Source organism: Urocitellus parryii, chromosome 5 (assembly GCF_045843805.1).
Source record: "Urocitellus parryii isolate mUroPar1 chromosome 5, mUroPar1.hap1, whole genome shotgun sequence".
NCBI classification, from domain to species: Eukaryota; Metazoa; Chordata; class Mammalia; order Rodentia; family Sciuridae; genus Urocitellus; species Urocitellus parryii.
In genome coordinates, this window is record NC_135535.1 from 180,043,000 (window position 1) to 180,050,194 (window position 7,195).

The window sequence follows — 7,195 nt, forward strand, 5'->3', positions numbered from 1 at the left end:
AGTGGTTCCAGAAGGGAGATTAGGAATAAGAAAACAGAATAGTGGAAAATGTGAGGAGTAGGGAGAGAAAGAGTTAAAAATGGAGAAATAGGTTTTCTAGAGGATGAGAAAATAAGATGGAATGGAATGAGAATAGACATGGAGAAAAAAACTTTTTTTTTTTTGCCATTATCAATACCACTTTTTGTGACACTTTTTAGAATGTTTTTGTTTTTTTTCAGAAATGACATGCCTCTTCCCTTTCTCTAGAACAGTGCTGTCCAATCGAATTTTCTTCGATGTTGGAAATATTCCATATATGTACTGTTCAATGTAGTAACCACAGGCTATTTGTGGCTGTTGTATACTAGAAATGTGTCTTCTGTGACTGAGGAGCTGAATTTTTATTTTAAATTTTAATTATTTCAAAGTTTAAAAACCACAGATGATTAATAGCCATTGTATTGGACAATAGGACTCTAAATTATAAAAATTTGCTCCTGCTAAACCCAGTGTTTTCCTGACTCCACAAGTCTGACATCTGGATTATTTCAATTTTTTGGTTTGGGGATATAAGTTAAAATCTGTTAAGAGTTATTTGATTCTAATACACTTAAATTCTAGCCAGTTCCTCTCTTTCCAAGTGAATCACTTAGGCAGATAAGTTTTCAGATACCTGAACTTGCTCTCGTTCTCTGACAAAATCTTGATTTTTCTAATGTTTTGAAGTCAGTGATAAATGTAACTCTGTTATTAATGTTCTCAAACATATTTTTATATCACTGAGTGATGGACTACCATGAGAGATATGCATATTAAAATAGGATGTTTTTCTCTTGTTTGATCATGTATCCCTTTGCCTAAAATGGCACATAGAACAAATTAGATGTACGTGAAGTAATTCTTTGTTAAACTCTTTGGATTTAATTCTTATGAACATAGTTTATTTTATTTCAGAATTGAGCTTCTTTCTATAAAATTTCTATTGAACATTTCTTTGGAAACTATTTTAGATTTCAGCTTAGAATTTATAATGCCATTCTCAATCAGTGTTGTTATTCCAGAATTTATTGATATTGGCAGAAGAGTCTGTTTATTGAAGCAATTTCAGGGTTGAGTAATAAGGAGATAATATTTCAGGGCCATTTGAATTTCTTTGCTTTATTTTCAAATTTTAGCACTAATTTTTTTAAAGTTAATTTTTCTTTTCCTTTCCTAGCAAAAGGATTGTATTATTGTTGATAGGTGTTTGTAGAAATCTCATAATGCAGAATTTCAATTATTTTGAGATCTAATAATAAAGTCTAAAATATAATTTTAAAGGAGAATGAAATTTATTCACATATGTCATGCAGATGCCAATTTAACATGGGGACCAAGTCTTAAATTAAGATAGTTTAATATGACATCATCTCAGAAGCAGAGGTTTCCAAATTAGATCATATGATACCAGCAGCTGTTTGTGTTTGGGATTAAAAGATTTCAATGTGTGTTTGGAAAATTAGCCAGGATATTGGATCAAGATGTCAGAGCGAGAACAAGCCTTTCCCCACTTCTCCCCTCTTTCCCAAATCTCTAAAAATTGCATAAAAGTCAGATGTTTACATAGACTTATGTGTATACATGCATACACTTTGATTTTGAGAAACATGAAGTGGTGTTTCAATGGATCAGACTTCTATAAAATAATATTTTGATCTTGGTGTAAGCAAAGATTTCCTAAACTGAATAGAAAAATCCCTGATGATAAAGGAAAGGCTTAATAAATCATACCTTATTAAAACTGAGAATTTCTCTTAATAAAAATACAATTTTAGAAGAGTAAAATGGCAAGCTACTCAATATGTACATGTATAAACATATATATGTATGATTTTATGTGTAGTATATATAAATTCTAGAATTTGTATTCAAAATATATATATGAAGAATCCATGGGCAACCCAATAAAAAATTGGCCAAAGACTTGATATCTGCTATGGTTTGGATCTGTAACGTTTCCAAAGGCACATTTATTAAAGACCTGGTCCGAAGCCTGTGTTGCTGTTGTGAGATGGTGGAACCTTTAAGAGGTGAGACCAAGTGGGAAGAAGTTGGGTCATTGCAGGGTGTGCTCTTGTAGGGGATATTGGGACTGTGCCCCTTCCTATCTTTCTCTTTGCTTCCTGGCTACTGTGAGATGTAGCTTTCTCTGCCAGATGCTCCTGTCATTATGTACTGCCTTGCCACAAGCCCAATGGCTGTGGGACCAAGTAACCATAAACTCTAACCTACAAAACCGTGAGCCAAAGTAAGCCTTTTCTTCTTAAAAGTTGACTATCTCAGGTAAGTGGTTAATAGGAACAGAAAGGTGGCTAGCACAATATCCAAATGACTAATAAACACATAAGAGCAGCTTTCTATCATTATTAATCAGGAAAATTCAAATGAAGACAACATTAAGTTACAATTACATGACTTTCTGAGTAGTTCAAATTTTTAAAGACTTTTTTTTTTTTTTTGTACCTGGGATTGAACCCAGGGGTGCTTAAACATTGAGCTACATCCCCAGCCCATTTTTATATTTTATTTAGAGACAGGATCTTACTGAGTTGCTTAGGGCCTCACTAAATTGCTGAGTCTGGCTTTGAACTGGAGATCCTCCTGCCTTAGCCTCCCGGGTGGTTGGAATTGTAGGGGTGCACCACTGGGCCCAGCCAAGACTGACAGTGCCAAGTTTCAGTTAGGATATATGGTTATTGATTTCTCATTTGCTGTCCATGGTAGTGTAAATTGATGTGACCATCTACTGTTGGGCTTTATATAACAAAGCTAAATATATGCATATCTTATGACCAGTAAAGTATATGTTTTTGTGTATAAATATTTACCAAAATGCTTGTATGAGTATATTGATGACACAGAATTATTTAAAGAGCTCCAAACTGAAATCAGTACAATTATCCATCAACAGTAAAATGTGTATTTATTATGGTATACCCATGCAATAGAATAATATATTGAAAATAAAATGAATGAAGTACTGCCACACGTTGGCTTGGGCTAATCTAACAAATATAATGCTGATCTAAAGAAGCAAGATACAGAAAGAACATATTGTATGATTTCCTTTAAATAATGTTCAAAAAAGGCAAAACTGCTTTGTTTTTAGCAGTTAGGACAGTGGTTATGTTTGAGAGTTCTGAGAAGGAGTGCAATGGAGGTTTCTGAGCTGGTAATAATATGTTTTGAGATGGATTAGGATTACATGGCAGTCTCACTTTGTAACAAAGTCATTGAGCTAAATATACATTTGACTTGTGCATTACTCTGTATTCATGTTTATGCTTCAAAACAGTTTACTTTAGGGGCTGGAGTTGTGGCTCAGTGGTAGAGCACTTGCCTAGCACATGCGAGGCACTGGGTTTGATCCTCAGCAACACATAAAAATCAATAAATAAAATAAAAACATTGTGTTATCTACAACTAAAAAAATTAAAAATTTTACTTTAAAAGGGAATATGTTTTTCCCAATTTAATCTCATTGAAAATTAAGCTTGATGATATCAAATATGGATGACATAGAAAAATGAGTATACTGCTTGTGGGAATATAAGCTAGTAGAGCCTTTTTGGAGGACAATATTTCAGTGTCTATTAAAATTTAATATGCATATACCTCTTTTCTCAGGATTTAACTTCCTGGTATCCATTCCAGAAGTGCAGAATGGGCAAATAAAGGCATTTGAAAGAACTTAAGTGTCAATCACTAGCAGAATGGATGTAAAAACTGTGCAGCAATAAGATTGAATTGAATTGAATTGAATTATTTAATTTATTTCATTAAATACAATTCAATAAGATTGAATTGTATTTAATGAAATAAAAACATCTCCAAGATAATTATGAAAAAATTGTAGAATAATACAGAGAGCGTAGTATCATTTATACTAAAAATAAGAAGGTGCATTTTGACTCTTAAGTTAGCATCCAATAAGAAGTTAAATGAAGCAAGTATTGTTTTGTATTTGGATTTTAAAAAAAGAATCAAGGAAAACTTCATTAGAAATCCTACTCTGGTAGCAATAGAACAACATTTAAAATATCTCACTCAATACAATAATTACAAATTGAGAGTCCTCCCTGCTTTTTCAAAAGATAAGCTATAAATATTTGTTGAGTCATTTTCAACAACTGAAATATTTTTAATTGAAGTTTTTTTACTTTGTAATTATGTATTTGCATGAAGTTATAGGAAATAATTCAGAGTGATCTTGTGTACTATTGGAGGAAACACCTTGCAAAACTACTGTACCATATTACAACCAGAACATTGGCATTGGTACATTCTACTCATCATCACGATTCCTCAGTTTTACTTGTATGTGTGTTTATTTGGTTATTCTAATGCTTGTGTAGTTTCATGTACTTACTATCCTAATAGAGATATACTGCAGTTCCATCTCAACAAGGATCCCTCTTGTTGTCCTTTCAAAACCACACCTGCCTTTCTTCTGCACTCCTCCCCATGATGCAGTTTTAACTATCACTAATATAATTTATTTTATATTTATTTTAATAAATTTATTTAATTTTAAATGATTTTAATTTAATTATTAAAATAATAAAATAAATTATATTAAATTTAAAGTGATTATTTTGATGATTAAAATTTATTTATAAATTTATAAAAATTTCTCATGATCTTCCAGGCTGGTTATTATTGTAATTACTTTGTCTCTTTATCCTTGAGTAAGGCTAGAGCAGGTCTTCTTTGTCCTAGATTGGGAGATAGGAGTAATTTTTATTGTTTTTTAATCAAGGAAGAGGTATTTATAACTCAGTTTGCTTTAGAAATTGTAATCCCAACTTCTAAAATATGAATTTCATCCCAGCCCTTTTTTATTTGACACAGGGTCTTGCTAAATTGCTGTAATTCCAGAACTTCATCCTAGTTAGGGTTAGATATGAATGGTGAGTTTGTTCTTTTTTTGCGGGGGAGGGTTTACCAGGGATTGAACTCAGGGGCACTTGGCCACTGATCCTCATCCCCAGCCCTATTTTGTATTTTTATTTTAGAGACAGGGTCTCACTGAGTTGCTTAGTGCCTTGCCATAGGCTGAGGCTGGCTTTGAACTCTCCTGTCTGAGCTTCCCCAGCCACTGGGTTTACAAGCGCACGCCACCACATCTGGCAGTTTGTTCTCTTTTGCTATACAATAAATCACTCAAAAGTTAGTGGCTTCAAACAACAAACATTTTTCATAATCTGTTGGGTCAGTTGGTGTACTTTCTGGATTGGACCAGCTTGGCAGGACTGGGTGGTCTAAAATGGCCTTACACTGGTGATTGGCAAGCTGGTTGATCTTGGTGTAGAGGTGGAAGACCTCAGTTGGAATGGCCAAATTAGCTAAAATATAACAATTTATTAAAATTTTTGGTTATGTTGAATTGACAAAAATTAGCTGATAATTGTTCCCTTTAGAGTGACTTCTTTGTCCTTTTAATGGCACCCTTTAAATTTTGAAAGCATCCTACTTATCATATTTTTTTCCCCACTTTGAACACTTTTTTCTTTAATAATCATATAGTTTTACAAAATAAATTTGAATTATAATGATGCCAACTTAAAACAAAATTAATTTGTAATGTAGTTTAATTTTATTGGTGAGGTTCTTTTTTAAAAAACATTTTTAGTTGCAAGTGGATTTAATAACTTTATTTTATTTATTTCTTTTTTAAGTAGTGCTGAGAATCAAACTCATTTCCTCACACATGCTAGGCAAGCGCTCTACCACTGAGCCACAACCCCAGCTCTGGTGAGGTAATTATGTCTATAATCCATTAATTAGTCCTTTATATTTCATCAGGGCTTTGGCAAAGCCTTTAATAAATTGTTAGATTATAGCTAATTGGCCATTCCAACAGAGGTCTTCCACCTCTACACTAAGATCAACCAGCTTGCCAATATGGTTCATATTTTGAAGAATACATAGATAATACTCATACAGGAATTGTATAGTAACTGTATATCTTCAGTTTATTTTTATTATGACTGACTGTAGTGCTGAATCCTAATTTTTAAAAGACTTTGGTTAAATATGAGCAATTTTAAGAGTCACATCTTAATAATTGAAGTTCCAAAATACTTTTAAGAATTTGAGAAAAATACTTATATTTATTTGCAACATATATAATTAAGAATTATTAGAGAAATAGTATGCTCATAAATTTAGGTGGAATATCTTTGTAAAATATTTTTAATTTTATAGTATTTTATTTTATTTTTGAATTGGAGCTTAAACCCAGGGGACTTTTACCACTAAGCCACATCCCAGCCCTTTTTTATTTGAGACAGGGTCTTGCTAAGTTGCTTAGTGCTTAAGTTGCTGAGGCTGGCTTGGAATTTGTGATTCTCCCAAGTCATTGGAATTATAGGAATGCATCTTGATTTTACAGTACTTACCCTCTAGTCTGGGTTATTGTTTGACACTATTTATAAAAGACCACAAGTTATTTAAATCTTTAAAAACTTCTCTCAAAATCTATTCACATGATTATTTTAGATTTATTTATATATTCAAACTAGAAATTTGAATTACTAGAGTAATTCAAGTGTAGACTAATTTAAGATTATGAATTTTTTGAGGGGTATCATGGTTATTGGGGAGCTCCCCTCTATTTGCAGGATTTTCCTCCAGGAACCCCATCAGGGTCTGGGGAGGACAGAGGGAATCTAGAGAAAATCCTCCATCATCCCTTCTCTTGGTGCAAACTGAGGAATGGGAATAGCAGTCTTTGCAAAATTCTCCCAAATCTGTCTCCATTACAGAGAATAAATATGATCTGCATCCAGACCTGTCCCCTTACTCTGGCCTAAATTAAACTTAAAAAGCCTTGGTCTGTCAGGGGAAAGTCTTCAAGACCACACAGACTGAGGTAAGAACACTGTGGATATGATACCTGCTGCCACTGGGGAAAGAGAATGGGTTGGGTTAGCTCTACTTTGGAGCAGGAGCAGAAAGGAAAAACAAACAAAAAACAACAGGTCTATTATCTATCTATCTTAATTTGGAGCATAAGTCCAAATTTTTGTATAGATCAAAATTTGTTATTTTACTTTTTTAAGTCTATAAAATGGTACCATTATCCCAGAAATGAAATATAAATTTTTCTTAAATACATAACAAAAGTTAAAGGTTGAAAACTTAATTTACTAGTTGTTTTCCTTATTCTAAT